This window comes from Lithobates pipiens, unplaced genomic scaffold, assembly GCF_037356315.1.
Source record: "Lithobates pipiens isolate NorthernLeopardFrog02 unplaced genomic scaffold, aLitPip1_a1.2 Scaffold_1, whole genome shotgun sequence".
Classification (NCBI taxonomy): domain Eukaryota; kingdom Metazoa; phylum Chordata; class Amphibia; order Anura; family Ranidae; genus Lithobates; species Lithobates pipiens.
The window spans coordinates 81,284,888-81,303,170 of NW_027507685.1; positions in this window are offsets into that span (position 1 = coordinate 81,284,888).

The window sequence follows — 18,283 nt, forward strand, 5'->3', positions numbered from 1 at the left end:
CTTGATCCCAATGTGCGCTGCTGGAGGATTTACCACCTGAAACACGCTGATCAGCTGTTGTGGGCGTTAAAGTGGTTCTAAGCCTAAACATTGTTTTACCTTAATGTATTCCCTGCATTAAGATAAAATCTTTCGGCATTAGTATTGCCCACTCCCCTTATACTTAGCTGAGCCTTCACTTGATTCAGTACTGTGCCCATCTGTAGCGGCTCTCCCCATTCTCACGAGCTTTAGGCTACTTTCACTTTGGGGTGGGCGGACGCCGGTGGTAAAACAGTGCTATATTTAGCGCTGCTTTACCGTCATTTTAGCGGTGCTATTTTAACCCCTGCTAGCAGCTGAAAAAGGATTAAAACCACCCACAAAGCACCGCTGCAGCAACGCTTTGTGGCGCTGCCCCATTGTTTTTAACGGGAAGGGGTGATCTAGGAGTGGTGAATAGTTTTCTCCTATAGCACTGCAAAGATGCGGCTTGGAGGACTGTCCTGCAAGCGCACCGCTCCATTGTGAAAGCCCTCAGGGCTTTCACATTGGAGTGAATTGAGCGGCTCTTTCAGGGCGCTTTGCAGTCGCTATTTTTAGCACTATAGCGCCCGCAAATCGCCTCAGTGTGAAAGTAGCCTTACTGTCAGCTAAATTCTGTGAGAACGGAGTGGGGGACAGGGCCGAGCATCTCTGTCTGTCTATGGACCAGTGGCGGCCCGTCCATACACCCCCCCCCCCCCCATACATGCGCCCGGCTCTTTATATGCAGGGCACCGAATGCATGGATTCAAATGGGGTTTTTTATGTTTTTTTTTTTTTTTTAGAAGCCCACGATTAGAGCCCGAGGATATAATTGGCTTCAAAAGTTCAATGCGCCCTGAGCCCACCCAGTTGTGTGACAATAGCGAATTAATATTTGCTATTGTCTTCCTGATTCTTCCTTCCAGTCAATCAGGAAGCGGGTCCTGAGACACGTCACTGGATTGGCTGAGAGGAGAAGAGATCGTATTGGCTGCTGAGGAGGGGGGAAGTGACGCAGGGGAAGCCTCTTTGAAGCCCAGGATGAGGAGACGCAGGGTGAAACTGCCACCCGCCACCCGGCGGAAGCGATGCCTGTGACCTAGAAGGGGTAAGTGCGGGGCTGGTGACCAACGGGTGGGGTGTACCTGCTATGGACTATGGGCGCAGGCAGTGTGGTTCTGGATCAAGCTCACAGGTGTGCCACAAAAGGAAGTGGCTTCTTATGGTGGCACACTGAGAAGAGGAGGATCCAATAGCACTGGTGGGGAGCCCCAAGAGAGGAGAATCGGGACACTCTGTACAATTCTATTGCACAGCGCAAGTAAGTATAACATGTTTTAAAAACAAACTTTAAAACTGAGCTGAACAGATTTTTTTAACGGGTATAGGGCTGAATGTATTTTCCACCCTTCACCCTCTCCTCAAGAACCTAACATCAAACTTTACACTTCGTCAACAGCAGTTCTGGGATCATGTTTATCCTGGCCCTGAAGGTAGGAATTTAGGTGAGGGTGGAGATAGTGATACTCAGACAGAGGCAGTCAATCAGCATTGCTGCCACTAACAGGACTTATCCTGCAGCCATGGGCTAAGCACTGGTAACCTTAGCCATGTGAGCCCAAAAATGGTGTCAGGTAAATGTGAAAGGGGGTTGTTTCTGCTTAAGTAAGGAGATGGAGGGTGGGAAATAGCCTAGGTTACCAAATGGGTTATACCCGTAAGAACATATGTTTAAAAAATGGGCAACAGATTATGTTAAACTCAGGAACCCAGCTCTGTTAAATGGTACCGAGAGAGTCATCAGCCCTTTGTAAGCTACAACTCCTGAATTGAAGCTTCCATGGGACTCCCTTCACTTTGCTAACTTGTTATTAACAGCAGTTTAAAAAATAACTTATATGTAACAATATTAAAAGATCAGCACTATCTATAAACTGGCCATACACAGCTGGAACTTTATCTGAATCCTACCGTATCGGTATCAAGCAATGGGTGGCTTTGTTGCCATCACCGTGCTCCACAAAAGTTGAGTGAAAAAATCAAAGGAGCCGGGTGGAAAACTGTTGGCCGAACAGCGACTACATCCTATTAGATGTAGTTACTGTTCAGGTGCCTAGTACCCAAGAAAAATTCTTGAAAATAATCCCAGTTTTGCTCTGTGCTCCTTGTGCATGTGTGGCCAGGACTCCATATACTTATAGAGGAAAAAAACCTATTCTTCATACGAAGGCAACTCAGGAACAGAATAGTTAAAGTGAAATTCAAGTAAAAATATTTTTAATTTTGATAAGAATGTGTATGCTGTACAACTTTTCTTCTTGCTATGTCTCCATCTGCAGATTCCCTCTTATATCCTGTATAGTCACTAGAACAGGAAGTGAATGGAAATCTTGCCAATTGAACATATGCAGCAATTAAAAAAAAAAAAACATGGCAAAACTTTTAATCCTTTCCCATTCCATCCCAAAAAATAAAAATATTAGGTTTCATTTTAAAGGAGAAGTATGGCCAAAGCTCTTTTGGCCATACTTCTCATGTCGGTCATGGAAGGACCGCATTCAGCTGACAGCGGGCTAAAGTATACTGCCAGCTGACATCACAGAGCTGCTCCAGCCTCTGGAAGGGTCCTGACCATATTGTCGGGATCCACCCAGATGCCTGACCAGCAGCTGGATCAGCCTCTCAGCACAGCGCTGAGAGCATGAGCCAGCCGCCTCCTCTCCCTCTACAGGCCAGCACTTGAGTGAGTGTTGGATGGGCAGAGCAGAGTGCAGGTGGCTTACAGTCACTGCTCTCTGCTTAGTGAAGACTGAGAACTGAATTATCAGCAGTCATCTGATCACTCAGTTCTCTGTCTTAGAGCAACGGGGGGACAGCTGCAGCATCAGACCAATGCTGCATCCACATAGGTTTATGTAGACTATTTTGAAATCTGGTACTTCTATTTTAAACAAAATACCTATCGCCCTTTAAAGCGGAGCTCCACCCTAAAGTGGAGCTTCCGCTCATTGGAACCCTCCCCCCCTCCGGCGCCACAATTGGCACCTTTCAGGGGGGAGGGGGGTGCAGGTACCTGTACAGTACAGGTATCTGCACCCACTTCCGGTGTAGATTCTGCAGAAGCTACGCCCCTTTCCGCAGAATCTACGTCCCTTTCCAAAGGTCCCCCCGCTGTCTGCTGGGAAACACACGGATCCCAGAGACAGCGGGGACCATTCTTATTGCGCAGCGCGACTTGTGCATGCGCAGTAGGGAACCGGGAAATGAAGCCGCAAGGCTCCACTTCCTGATTCCCATACCCAAGATGGCGGCGGCAGCACCCGAGAGACGATCGAGAGATCGGCTTCGGGTGCCGACATCGCGGGCGCGCTGGGCGGGTAAGTGTCATTATTTTAAAAGTCAGCAGCTGCAGTATTTGTTGCTGCTGGCTTTTAAAAAAAAAAAAAAAACGGCTGACTTCCGCTTTTACAAATAGCATAGGATTAAACTTGTGGTGGTTTCGAGGTCATTTCTCCTGAATGAGTATTAACTTTTGAACGGTTTTACTTGTGTGATTTTCTTGATTGTAGTCACACGTGAAACTGTTTTTAGCAGTTGTTTTTTCTTCTTTTTCTTTGTACGAGTGCCTTTCTTAGAAGCAGTGCCTATTTCACTTTTATATCCAGAGGAAGAGCCAAGAAGACCATGGCCTTCAAGCTGGGTATACTTTAACCAAGGACTTGCTGATGTAGTTTTACACTTGCCTTTAGATGTTTTGCAACGACATTGCATACCAGTGGTACCATGTTTGGTGGAGACTTCACATTGAGTAATAGGAAGCTTCACCGATGAGCAATCCTTACTTTCCATATTCCAGTCATATTTTGGACTAGAATCAATGGCTTGGTCCTTATGCCTACTTTCACACAAACACGGAAATGCATTACCATGAATTTGTGCTAACCAACCAAATATACAACAGAAAACATTACTGGATTCTTCAGGATTCTCCACAGTTTGGACATTTGATCTGTCTTCATCACTTTTGTTCTCATCTCTTACTTGTTGCATTGCACCATTTATAAGAATGGGTGTATTGAACAGATTCATTACCACTGGACCTTTCTGTAAGGGAGACCGAAGACACTCAAGTACTTCTGTGTCACACACAAGGTTTTCTGGGTCATCTGTAGACAAATTATCTTTTTTTCTTTGGCCTCTGTCTGTCTGTAAAGATGATGACTGTGACTTTGTTGCATTGTCAAGGGGGTGCAAGGCTACTTTTGTTATTTCAGAATCAGAATTGTTTGAAGATATGAACACAATGTCAGAATCCACTGAATTATCCCCCATTTTAACCTTACTTGCTTTTCTAATTCCAGAATCTGAACTGTTTGAAGATATAAACAAAATGTCATAATCCACTGAATCGTCCCCTGCTTTAACCTTACTTGCTTTTCTTATTCCAGAATCAGAAAGGTTTGAAGATATGAACACAATGTCAGAATCCACTGAATCGTCCTTTGCTTCAACCTCACTTATCATCTCAAGGTTATTACTTTTCGCAGGTCTCTGATCACTGTCTGGATCATTTGATGCTTGCTTACCCCAGTCAAACAACTGTGCCATAGAAGAGTTGTAGTTGTGACTGACCTGAGACAAAGAACAGATGTTTGTCATCCGTATATTGTAAAAATGAGACATCTGCCTGTAATAAAGATCCTGTATGTCACATTTTGTGTTCATCGCTTCTGTACCTGAAGCATGTTTGTTGCCTGGCTCTAGAGCTAAATCCAATGCATCAGCATCCTTAGCCCTTCTTTGATACTGCCAACAAAAAAAAAAATGATTAAAAAGATAATTAGATTGACTAAGGAAGATGTCAAATTGTAGAGCAGAACTTAATGTATATCTAAACCCTATTTCAAAACTCTCATATTAGCTTTAACATGTTTATGAAATTTCAAAGGTTGTGTGTTTATTCTTTTTAAAATTGCATCTTAATTTCTTTGTAAATACCCAGTTATCCTGCCATGAAAATCCTTGTTCAGACATCCCCTGTTATAGTGTGTCCCTCAAATGTGCTCCTAAACTGTCACCTAACACATGCAGTCCTGGCAGAGAATACAAGCGGCAGTGCCAACACACACCGTGCAGATACAGTCCATCAGTATACCAGTCCAGATCAACAATGCAAAGCCAACACTACAGCAATTGCTTGTAGACAGAAAGGAGCTCATAGTGTTCATTTGCACAAAAATGTACAAAAAGGATGAAATAAAAAGCTCCAGTTAAGGTTTAAAAGTACACTTTTAAACTAAACTCTAGGATGATATCAAATGATATATGATGAAGTTGTATATCTATTAAAAAGAGATTAAATGCGTTTTTCACATAACACAAGTATAAGCACCTAAATCAGTTTTTATATTAGCTTCCTGGATTCCCCTGTACAACCCCAAGGCTAATATCCAAAGCAATTGGAGGGGACGTCCTCCCCCCTGCGGCTCTCATATCCCACCAGGAGGCCTGAGCGACCAGCTGGCATGTCCACTGGCTGGAGTCCCGAACGAAGCTGGGATCGGTTTTGATCGGGTTTCGGATCTAGTAACCCGGAAGCAATGTCATGACATCACTTCCGGTTTACAGAAAACATAAAGGCGCCAAATTTTAAAAAATGACAGCTTTCAAAAGAGCCAAACTTGGCGGTTTGAATGCTTTTAAGTGCAAAGGAGGGATTTAGGGTCTTAAAGACCCCAGATTCCTCCATAAAGAGTACCTGTCACTTCCTATTGTCACAAGGGATGTTTACACTTCTTCTGACAGCAATACAAGTGAAAAAATGTGTAAAAATAAACAAAAAAAATGGAATAAATAATAATAAAAATATATTTTTTTTAAAGCGCCCCATCTCTCCGTGCTTACCCGCCAGCTTACACAGCTGGGGGGCTGTGTAATATGCAGGAGGGGCTGTGTAATATGCAGGGGGGCTGTGTAATATACAGTGGGGACTGAGTAATGTAAAGGGGTCCAGAGGTACAGGGGGCAATGTAATGTAAAGGGGTCCAGAGGTGATGGGCTGTGTAATGTTATCTTTGTTTATTAGCAAGTGAATACGGCCCTCCATGCATTCACATACATTGAATCCAACCCCTAAGTGCAAAAAGCTTTCTGACCCCTGCCTTAGTCAGTGGGAGTCATGGTGGATATATGAGATGAGAAAATGCAATTTCCAGGGGACTGAATGTGGAATAAGATGTAAATTGGTTTATATCTGATTTGTAGCTTTTATTCCCATTAGGATAACAAAAAAATAAAAAAATCTCTACATAGGTTTTATATAATGCCATACTCTGCAATACTCTGCCATACCCAGCCATACTCTGTAATACTCTGCCATACCCAGCCATACTCTGCGATACCCAGCCATACTCTGCAATACTCAGCCATGCTCAGCCGTACCCAGCCATACTCTGCAATACTCTGTGATACCCAGCCATACTCTGAAATACTCAGCCGTACCCAGCCATACTCAGCCAATATTACAGTGGGGGAGATTGTGGATATTACAGTGGGGACTATATGGTGGTGGAATTTTCACAGGTTTTTGCAAATTCAATTATTATTTGCTGATCCGAAAAATGATCCGATCCGTGACTCTGATCTGAGGAACAATCCGAACTGTGAGTTTTTTGATCCATTGCACCCCTATTTATTAGTAGGGTATTAGAATATTTTTTAACCGAAGAGTGCCCGGATTTTAAGTGTAGAGGTAGAGATTCTCTTCAAGGTTCAATTTGGTCCCATCTGAGTACATAGATGGTGCTGTGGTCTATTCATAACCTTGTAATAGTCCTATTTTACTGTAGCATATATGTGATAATATCATGTAATAAATATGTATTTTAGTTTGATTTTTTATGATATATATTGCACTAGCAAGCCATGGTCATGTCTTGGTTAAATATGCAGTGTTAGGTTTTGATAAGTATAACGGGCTCATTTATGTATTCTAATTTGCCAGTCTCATTAAACCTTTTAGTATCTGCTAGTGAGTGAAATAATCCTTCACTTTACCATCCATAACTTATTTATGTTTATTTAGTAGTTCCCCCCGATTTTGCTCTTTTTTATTTACAATTTTCCAAAGCTGTCAGCATGGCAGCGACCAACATGTATTAACCACTTCGCATCCAGGCCAATTCTGACATTTCTCTCCTACATGTAAAATTCATAATTTTTTTGCTAGAAAATTACATAGAACCCCCAAACTTTATATATGTTTTTTTTAGAAAAGACCATAGAGAATACAATGGCGGTCGTTGCAACTTTTATCTCGCACGGTATTTGCGCAGCAATTTTTCGAACACGTTTTTTTTCAGAAAAAAAAAACAGTTTCATGCTTTAACCACTTGCTTACTGGGCACTTAAACCCCCCTCAGTCCCAGACCAATTTTCAGCTTTCAGCGCTGATGCACTTTGAATGACAATTGCACGGGCATACAACACTGTACCCAAATGAAATTTTTATCATTTTTTTTCCCACAAATAGAGCTTTCTTTTGGTGGTATTTAATCACAGCTGGGAGTTTTATTTTTTGCTAAACAAACAAAAAAAGATGCAAAAAAAAAAATCATGTTTAATAGTTTGTTATAAAATTTTGCAAACAGGTCATTTTTCTCCTTCATTGAAGTGCGCTGATGAGGCGGCACTGATAGGCTGCACTGGTGTGCACTGATAGGCTGCATTGGTGGGCACTGATAGGCATATTTAAGGCGGCACTAATAGGCACAGATAAGGCGGCACCGATGGGCACAGATAAGGTGGCACTGATGGGCAAAGATGGGCACAGATAAGATGGCACGGATGGGTGGCACAGATGGGTGGCACAGATAGGTGGCACAGATGGGTGGCACTAAGGGGCACTGATAGGTACTACTGATAGATGGGCACTGATAGGTGGCACTGATAGGTGGCTCTGATAGGTGGCACTGCTGGGCACTGATGGGCAGCACTGCTGGGCACTGATGGGCGGCACTGCTGGGCACGGATATGTGGCACTGGGGTGCAGCACCTTTGTTGAGGCAGATTGTGGGCACTGCTGGGTGGCACTGTGGGCACTGCTGGGTGGCACTGCTGGGTGGCACTGTGGGCACTGCTGGGTGGCACTGTGGGCACTGCTGGGTGGCACTGTGGGCACTGCTGGGTGGCACTGTGGGCACTGCTGGGTTGCACTATGGGCACTGCTGGGTGGCACTGACAGGGGGGACACATTTTTTATTCATGTGGCAAAGCAGGGGGCAGGTGGGCACTGGCAGGGGGCAGGTGGGCACTGGCAGGGCTGGCCGTGATCGGGACTGATGTCCCGATCACGGCCGCCGGTGATCGGCTTTTTTTTTTCTCCTCGCGCTGTCAGCGCGAGGAGGAATAATAGCCGATTACCGGCTCCGTTATATCACATGATCAGCTGTCATTGGCTGACAGCTGATTACGTGATAAGGGGTCGGGATCGACCCCTTGCACGGATCGGTGATCAGGCGAGTCTCGTAGACTCGCCGATCACAGAGCACGCCGCGCGCGCCCCTCAGGGGGCGCGCAGACTGCTCGTGCACGGGACGACGTCAATAGACGTAGTCCCGGCAAAGGAGATCCGCGCTGTAGCCGTCATTCGACTATAGCGAGGGTCTCAAGTGGTTAAAAAAAAATAAACAGTAAAGTTAGCCCAATTTTTTTGCATAATGTGAAAGAGGAAGATATGCCGAGTAAATAGATACCTAACATGTCACGCTTCAAAATTGCACGCTCTCGTGGAATGGCGCCAAAGTTGGTATTTAAAAATCCCATGCATACATGTTTTGGGTTACAGAGGAGGTGTAGGGCTGGAATTATTGCTCTCGCTCTAACGTTCGCGGAGATACCTCACATGTGTGGTTTGAATACCGTTTTCATATGTGGCCGGGACTTATGTATGCGTTCGCTTCTGCGTACGAGCTCACGGGGACAGGGGCGCTTGAAATTTTTTTTTTTTTATTATTGTTAGTTTTATTTTTATTTTTTTAGTTTGACACTTTAAAAAAAAAATAAATAATTTGATTACTTTTATTCCTATTACAAGGAATGTAAACATCCCTTGTAATAGGAATATGGCACGATCGGACCTATTTACAGTGAGATATGAGGTCAATAAGACTAGGGAAGCCTAAAATAAAAAACAAAACAAAAAACGATCCTGGCTTCCCAGCCAAAACGGCGGTGTTAATTTGAATGCAGAGGCAGGGCGTGACGTCATAACATCGGGCCCAGCCTCCGAACGATCATAGATACTCCGGGGACGATCTGGTCCTCCGGAAATTTCTATGGTATCACCCAGGGGCCGGCGGATCCTGTGACTGACTCACCGATGGAAGCGGTGAGTTACAAGCACCGGAGGGCGGGGGCGTCCCTTCCCGAAGCCTGTAAGAACGATCAAGCGGTAAGTGACCTTTCAAATAAGTCAGATACGGGAACACCATAGGTGAACATGTTAGCTTGTGGGACCCAAAAGGGACCGGTACATCAGCAGGGGGATCTGCTGGCTCCTGAATCTTCAGGGTATCACGCACAGCTGTGATAAGTGCTCCAACAAGCACTTTTTTGCGCCCGGACCCGGACTCATCCTCTCTGTCTGAACAGTCCTGGTCAGTGTCATCTGACAAGACAGAGCAGGAGTCACCAGCCTCAGCAGGGCCCGAGTCTGTGCCAGAGCTCTCCCCAGAGGACGGGGGGAACAGGGGCCACCTTATTGCACCCATCTTCCCACGCACCGCCTCCATCTAGCAATGAACGGTTTGAGGACCGCCATCGGGGTGTCCATGGGCACTGCGCAGTCTGCAGGTGACCCAGTTGCCATTGCCTAGATTTTGGGGGAAGAAACACTAGTTTCTGAAGCCATGCTGACCCTATCCTGTCTGCCACCCAAAGGGGACTTAGGACAGTGACAGGCCCACCCCAGCTGCTGCCGCTGACTGAGGGGCTCATTCCTGTCGGACTCACCACTCTGGTGCCTGTAGTCCCTGAGTGCGCCCAGGTGCAGAGGAGACCAAAAACTGAGTTGGTGATAACCGCTGGAATGATTGCTAAAACGATCAGAAAAAATGCTCAGGCTTCATTAAAATGGCTGCTCAGCGTCCAGTACACAGACAGGAAACACAGGGAAAAAGGCTGTGAGAGCACATGAGCCATGCTGCTGCCGGGAACACTGCAAACGTGTTCAGGCTTCCAGAAGATGGCCGCCAGTGCCTTGAATAAGAATCACATAGAAAATGCCCGCTGAAGCCCAGACAGTCAGCCTGCTCTGGCCACACCTAAAATGGCCGCCAAACATTGCCACGAGGTATAAATAAAAAAAAACCTGCAAAGCCACAGCGCTGCACTATTCACAGCAGACCCTCACACCTTTCAGGGGCATACCAAACAGGCCCCAGGACCACCGCCATTCAGCCAGCCCCCCCATGTCAGGTGAGAGCCCACAGAGAGCCCCTATATAGGCACACACACACCGCTCAGCAGCCACATACAGCGTCCCCCCCGAAGGGGGGAGGGAGGGAAGATAGGGACAGGGGAGAGAAGAGAGGGAGGTGAGGGACCCCCGAATCGACCTCCCAGGGAATGCCCAGCTGCTCAGCCCCGTCAGACAGGGAGAGCTGTACTTACCCGTCCTGAAGAGCTGGGAGACATTCCACTGTAGACCTACTCCAGATCAGTACAGGGAAGGCTACTGGCCTTGGCATACTGTGACGCAGACATCAGTAGCCCAGTCATATGTGAGCCCCGGAGCATAAAAGCCTACCGACCACTTCTGGAGCTGAGGTATGTCGTGGCCTGCCAAGCCGTAGCTGCAACTTGCACATGCTCGATGGCCGGACTGGAGAGACTACAAGGATAAGTGAACCAGCCTGTCACCCAGCCGGCTGTTGATAGAAGATCACAGGATCACTCATCTTGCGCAAAAAGCGAAGCTTCTGCATAAAAAACACGGACCTATGGGCCGCAGGGTTCCTAGGTCTTTCTCCTTCACTAGGCAAAATAAAACTGAGGTCTGCTAGCAGGCAGGAGGATTGATACCTAAGGGGCCGCCCCCATGGGTGGAACTGAAAGTTCTGAGTGTTGTATTACAACTTTGCCTAGTATTTCTTCTAGAGGTGAGAGGATGGCTAAGAGAGGAGCTGTGTCGGTCAGTGAATATAAGAGAAATGGCACCGGTTGCCTAACAATAAGTAAACAGTATGTGGGCGGTTGTGGACATGCTTCCAATTCCAGGCTTTGGTTGGCAAAATGACCGAGGCAATGCATACTGAGTTATTGGCAATATGGCACCGGTCACTTAGCAACCAAATTCGCTCTAGTCCGGTATGAAAGAAAGCAATAGGCTTGGTGACTTCTGTTCCCATCGTGGAAGTCATGTGACTGGTGACAAAACATGTCAATGTGGAGCTTGTGACGTTATGCTAGACCAGAAGTAAGGCTGCCCATGAAGCCTGAGAGGTTATAGCGGCTTGTGAGGCTGTGAAAACCGCTTGAGGGTCCCGCTCAAGCTAATTTCCAGGTCCACCCAACTCTTTTCTTCCTGGTTGTATATCCAATCTGTTACTCTAGATATAATTATAGCCTTGTAGTATTTTTTAAAATCTGGTAGTGCCACTCCTCCCCTTTCTTTTTCCTTCACTAAAACTTTATATGGTATGCGTGGTCGTTTAAGGGGCCAAAGAAATGCCTGGGCCAACGATTTTAATTTCCTGAAGAAGCTCATTGGGGCCGGGACAGGTATCATTTGAAATGTATAATTTACGATTGGCAATATAAACATTTTTATTACCTCTACTCTGCCCATCCAAGATACTGCTTTCTGCCTCATATTTTTCATTAGGCCTTTAATTTTATTTAAGAGGGGGATGTAGTTTGCCTCATAGAGACCATATCTGTGAGCCGTTAATTTTATCCCTAAATAATTAAATTCTCCCTTGCACCGCTTAAAGGGTAGACTTAATGCAAGGGTACTCTGCTCTGCCTCAGTTAGGTTCAAATATAATATTTCAGTCTTCATCAGGTTTATTTTAAAGTTTGATAGTCTTCCATAATGATCTAATTCTTTCAGAACCAGCGGGATCGATGTTCTAGGGTTTACTATGTATAATAATACATTGTCTGCAAAGGCAGATAGCTTATGTTCTTTCCCTCCTACCCGAATTCCTTGAATATCCTTATTCCTGCGGATTGCTGCCAGGAGGGGTTCGAGGCTCAACACGAACAACATCTGTGACAACGGGCATCCCTGTCTCGTCCCGTTGAATAACTCCAGGGGACGAGACAGGGATCCATTAACTCTTATTCTAGCGGTCAGTTGGATGTACAGCGCCTTAATCCATCTCATCATTCTTTCCCCTAGTCCCATATAGTTTAGGGTCTCGTGCATAAACTCCCAGTCGACTCTATCAAAAGCCTTTTCGGCATCAACTGACATAAGGACTGTTGGAGTCTTCCCTTTAATTGCCTCTTGGATCAGAATGATGGATTTCGCCGAGTTGTCCCTTCCCTCCCGTCCCTGTATGAATCCCACCTGATCGGTGTGGACCCATGCCGGGAGGAGTACTTTCAATCTGTCAGCTATTATTTTTGCATACATTTTTATATCAGTGTTCAGTAGAGATATCGGGCGATAACTCTCTAGGGCAGCCGGATCTTTACCCTCCTTCAAAATTAAGGCGATATTAGCGAGGAGAGCCTCTTTGCGGAAGCCCTTTCCTTCTCCCACTGCATTAAAGTACTCACATAGCTTTGGTGCCAAGAAGCACCAACAGTTTGTGAAGCGATTTACAGCATGAGGGTAGACAGTACAGTTACAATACAAATGAATACAGGAGGAATCGGGAGGGTGCTGCTCGTTAGAAGTTTACATTTCATGTGAGAGGAGAAAAAAGTGATCAAAAAAATTTTTTTTTTTAAATGACAGTGCAAAAATAAAATGTAAAGAAATTGCCCACAATCCCCCCCCATGCACGTAGGTCACGCCCACATATGTAAACAGTGTTCACACCACTCATGTGAGGTATCGTCGTTTTCCGCCATTCCACGAATGTGTGAAATTTTAAAGAATGACATGTTGGGTATCTATTTACTTGGCATTAAATCATCTTCCTTATTTTACAAAAATATTGTGTTAAATATTGTGTTTTTATTCATTAACCACTTGCCGACCAGCTGCTGCCGAAATACGGTGGCAGGTTGGCTCTACTGAGCAAAACGCCATACCGGTACAGCAGTTTAACAGATAAAGCAGACGCACGCCCGTGGCGCGTGGCTGGCAGCCGTGATGTTCACCCCCCCCCACAATTACTCCACAGAGAGGCAGAACAGGAATGTGTCAATGTAAACAAACAGATCCCCGTTCTTTCAGGGGAGTCCAGAGAGGTCGTTGCTTCCTACTAATTAGGAACAGAAATCTCTCTGTACACCCAGTCAGTCCACTCCTCCCACAGTTAGAAACACCTCAATAGGACACACTTGACCCTTTGATGACCCCCAAGTGTTAACTGCTTCCCTGCCAGTGTCATTTATACAGTAATCTGTGCATTTTTATAGCTCGCTGTATAAATGTCACTGGTCCCAAAAAAGTGTCAAAAGTGTCCGATCTGTCCGCCGTAATGTCACAGTCCTGCTAAAAAAAAAAAAAAAAAAAAAAATCGATGTTCACCGCCATTACTAATAATAAAAAATAATAATAAAAATGCCATAAATCTTGGGTGGGTTGCGCTAACTTTACTTTTTGTTTAACCAAAAGTGCCCTGCTCAAATGAAAACCTTCTCGACTATGAAAAATAACTCCTCTATCACAATATTGCAAAGGTGCTAAATAATAATGAAAACCAAAAATATTCAAAAAGTATTGGTACCGCTGCAGAGCTACCCTATCACCTGGGCTGGTCACCCCTGCAGTGATATCAAGTAGTTAAGGTGCCTTACAGTGCCTATAGAATATGGAACCAATTTCAATATACTATGAATGTCCCCCCAATGGACATTCATATTATATTGGTTTTGTATTGTTTGTTGTTTAAGGCACTATAAGGCATTTTAATCATTTAATTGTAATGGTGTCTCTAGGTAATCACTCACTTGGGACATTCATAGTATATTGAAATTGGTTCCATATTCTATAGGCACTGTAAGGCATCTTAACTACTTGATATCACTGCAGGGGTGAATATTTTGAATAATTCTGGTTTTCATTATTATTTAGCACCTTTGCAATATTGTGATAGAGGAGTTATTTTTCATAGTCAAGGAGGTTTTCATTTCAGCATGGCACTTTTGGTTAAACAAAAAGTAAAGTTAGCGCAACCCACACTTTATATACACTTTAATTAGATTGGTCCACAGAGTGACACTTCTAAACCAGGTTGCAGCAAACAAAGAAATATAGATTGGCAGCTCCTTTTGCGCTGGTAGCCCATTTCTTTTATTTTTCAAATCTTTCCCAAAGTTTGCAGACGCTATAACTTTTGCGCAAACCAATCAATATACGCTTATTGCCAATTTTTTATAAAAAATATGTAGTAGAATACATATTGACCTAAACTGATGAAGAAATTCATTTTTTTTTTTTTTTTTGGGGGATATTTATTATTGCAAATAGTCAAAATTGTCAGTCTTTTTTTTGTTTACAGGTGCAAAAAATAAAAACCATAGCAGGTGATCAAATACCACCAAAAGAAAGCTCTGTTTGTGGGGAAAAAAGGACACCAATTTTGTTTGGGTACAACGTCGCAAGTTGTCAGTTAAAGCAACCAAAAATGGCCTGGTCATTAAGGGGGTAAATCCATCCGAGGCTGAAGTGGTCAAAGTGTATTTTTTTTTTTATTACGTTTTGAAAAACCGCTAGGCAAATACTGTGTGACATAAAAAAATAGGATTTTTTGTACTTACCGTAAAATCCTTTTCTGTGTAATTCACGGACCGACACAGCTCCTCTCTGTAACAAATGGGTTGTTAGCCTTATCACTAGGAGAATACTAGGCAAAGTTGTAACACAAAACTCAGAACTCTTATGCCGCGTACACAGGACCAGATTTTTTGACAGCAAAGGTCAATGAGGAACGAGTCCGTTGGACAATTCGATTGTGCGTGGGCTCCATCGGACCTTTGCTTGCCAAAAATCTGGCGGTCTTTAGAAATAGAACATGTTTTAAATGTTTCCACCGGAACTCCGCCGGACCGAGAAATCCGTTCGTCTGTATGCTAGTCCGATGGACAAAAACCGATGCTAGGGCAGCTATTGGCTACTGGCTATGAACTTCCTTATTCTAGTCTGGTTGTACATCATCACATTCGAATCCATCGGACTTTGGTGTGATTGTGTGTGGCCAAGTCGGTTCATTTGGAAAGTCCGTCGCAACTCCGCCGAAAGCCCGTTGGACCTAGTCCCTCGAAAAGTCCAGTCGTGTGTACGCGGCATTAGTTCCGCCCAGGGGGGTGGTCCCTCAGGCTACAACCCTCCACCTTGCAAAGCAGCATCAGTATGTCAACAAGCAGTATAACGTAAAGATAAAAGGAGGGGCGGGTGCTGTGTGAATTACAGAGAAAAGGAAAAAAAAAAATCCTATTTTCTCTTATATTCACGGACCGACACAGCTCCTCTCTGTAACAAATTAGACATCCCCAAGCAGTGCCAAAACGAGGGGTGGGAAAAACAGCATAAACTTCATCCACCATGGCAAGTGGGAACTAGTGAAACTATACCCACAAAAAAACAGCAGTGCGTGGAAAACCACAACAAAAAAACAGGGTATCCTCAACAGGAGTGATCCCCAAGAACACACCAAACTGCGGAAATAATGCAACAGTGCATTAACATAACAGTACTGCGTTTTTATCAAAAAAACAGGAAAAAATATCTATTGCATATTCAATTGTAACTACACGGCCGCCTGCAAAACTTTGCGGCCAAAACAGGCATCAGCCGATGCACTGACGTCTACCTTGTAGAACTTGGTAAACGTGTGGACAGACAACCAGGTCGCTGCCTTACACACCTGAGCGACCGACGCTTGGTGTCGGAAGGCCCAAGACGTTCCAATAGCCCTTGTGGAGTGGGCCATTACCGGAAAGGGGGGCACCTGCCCCTTCAAGGTGTAGGCTTGTACTAAATCTGTCTGATCCACCTGGAAATGGTGGCCGACGAGACCGCCATGCCTTTCTTTGGACCAGCCACCGAAACAAACAGTGAGTCTGACTTCCGAAAGGGAGCCGTGGCAGACAAATACAATTTCAGAGCCCTAACCACATCAAGAGCGTGAAGGGTCACCTCCTTAGGGTGCTTCGGCTTAGGACACAGAGATGGTAATACAATGTCCTCATTGAAATGAAAAGTCGAGACCACTTTCGGTAGAAAGGATGGTTGCGGACGCAACACCACCTTATCCCTGTGGATAACCAGAAAATAAAAGCTTCACCACGGCAGGGGGCGGCGGTGATGCAAAAAGAAGTGGGACTTTAAATGAAGCTCAGGATGACAAAAATGAGTAAAATGGTGGCAAATAAAGATTTAATAATGCGTGAAAAACAAGTTTACATACAATTCATTCCATGTATACAAAAATGCACCCATAACATGGTGTCACTCTGCAACCTGGTAATAATTGATAATAACATATTTACAACCATTAATATTCAGAGTAAAATAAAGGGGACCACCATACTCATAGTTGGATACAAATGTTAAGATAATAGTATCTGCACTGTCAATAGGCTCAAAAACCCAAATATGTTGGAAGAAGTATAGCACATATCATGATGGTTATGTAGTTCATACATCAGTAGCTCGACGCGTTTCGCGGCTTTAAACCGCTCTTCAGGAGCAGACATGTAAGATATCTGCAATAGGAAGATATTTGTGGGTAAGTATATTAAATCAGGGTAGGGGGGATGGATAAAACCCCCCAAAATTCTGTATAAGACAAAAATGGCTTACAAATATGTGTGCACTGGAAGGCAGGGCGCCAAAGACCCCAGGCCACCCCAAAGCATCGGTGTCGGGAGCCGAGAGGGCATGTATAGGGCGGCGATCATCACAGGCAGGCGTCCGGGTGAGCTCCAAGCATCCCTAGTGTGAATGTGAGAACTGGTGAGGTGTGGTGAAAACAATAATTGAAAACCAAAACAAAAAACAAAAAAACAAAAAACAAACCATGAAAAGGGACTGAAAACAATGTTGAAGGGTGAATGTGTGGGGTGTGAGACCAGTGGATAAGGGTTAGTAAGAAAAGTGATAAATGTGAAAGTGAGGAAATAGAATCCAAACAGAAGTGATGGTGGAAGACCATGGTAAGAGGTCATCACCAAAACATTCAATGGATAAAGAGTTAAATGAAGATAGAGTGTAAGATATACCTGTATTAGAGAGGAAAGGAAACAGAGCATAATTAATGTGATGCCAATTGTGGTGTAGGGCTCAGAGGAACTCAGAGCACACCCGGACTGACGCCCATAAATACACGCCGCCACAGCCACGCCCCCTACGCCACAACCACAGACATGGAGGGGGCCGCGGGGACGCCGACGCCCGGACGTACATGCGCCAGGCGGTCGGCACCACCCCAGCCCCACCTACAGTCGGGAGAATGGACAGCGCTGAGCCGGAAGGACCGCGCAACAAAGGCGCCGTACAGCCGGCGCGCACATGTGACGTCGACACACAGTGGCGGCAGACCCGCCCCCCGAGCGTCAAATGCGGGCGGGGGGAAAAACCCCAGTGTGCGTCACGGCTCCCGCACCAATTGAATACGGGCAGTGAAAGAGCTGAGACTACCCAGACAACCAGTGCACACAATATTGGAAGTAACAGTATATAGTGTTATACCATAAGGTAATCACAGTAATAATCAGTAAAGAAATTATACACTTAGAACAATTATGCAGATAGTCAGGGGAGAGCCAATATTGAGCCAGTAAGACTAGGTGCAGGAATGACAATTACAATTATAAAACCATAGATGTCATCGAGAGCTTCCATCCCTAAATGAATACTAAAAAAGGGGGGAATTGGGGAGCTTGGGACTTTGAGTGAAGCCATGGCTGGGTAAAGTCATGTGCCTCCATCCCTATCATCTGAAAATAAAAGCTTCACCACGGCAGGGGGCGGCGGTGATGCAAAAAGAAGTGGGACTTTAAATGAAGCTCAGGATGACAAAAATTAGTAAAATGGTGGCAAATAAAGATTTAATAATGTGTGAAAAACAAGTTTACATACAATTCATTCCATGTA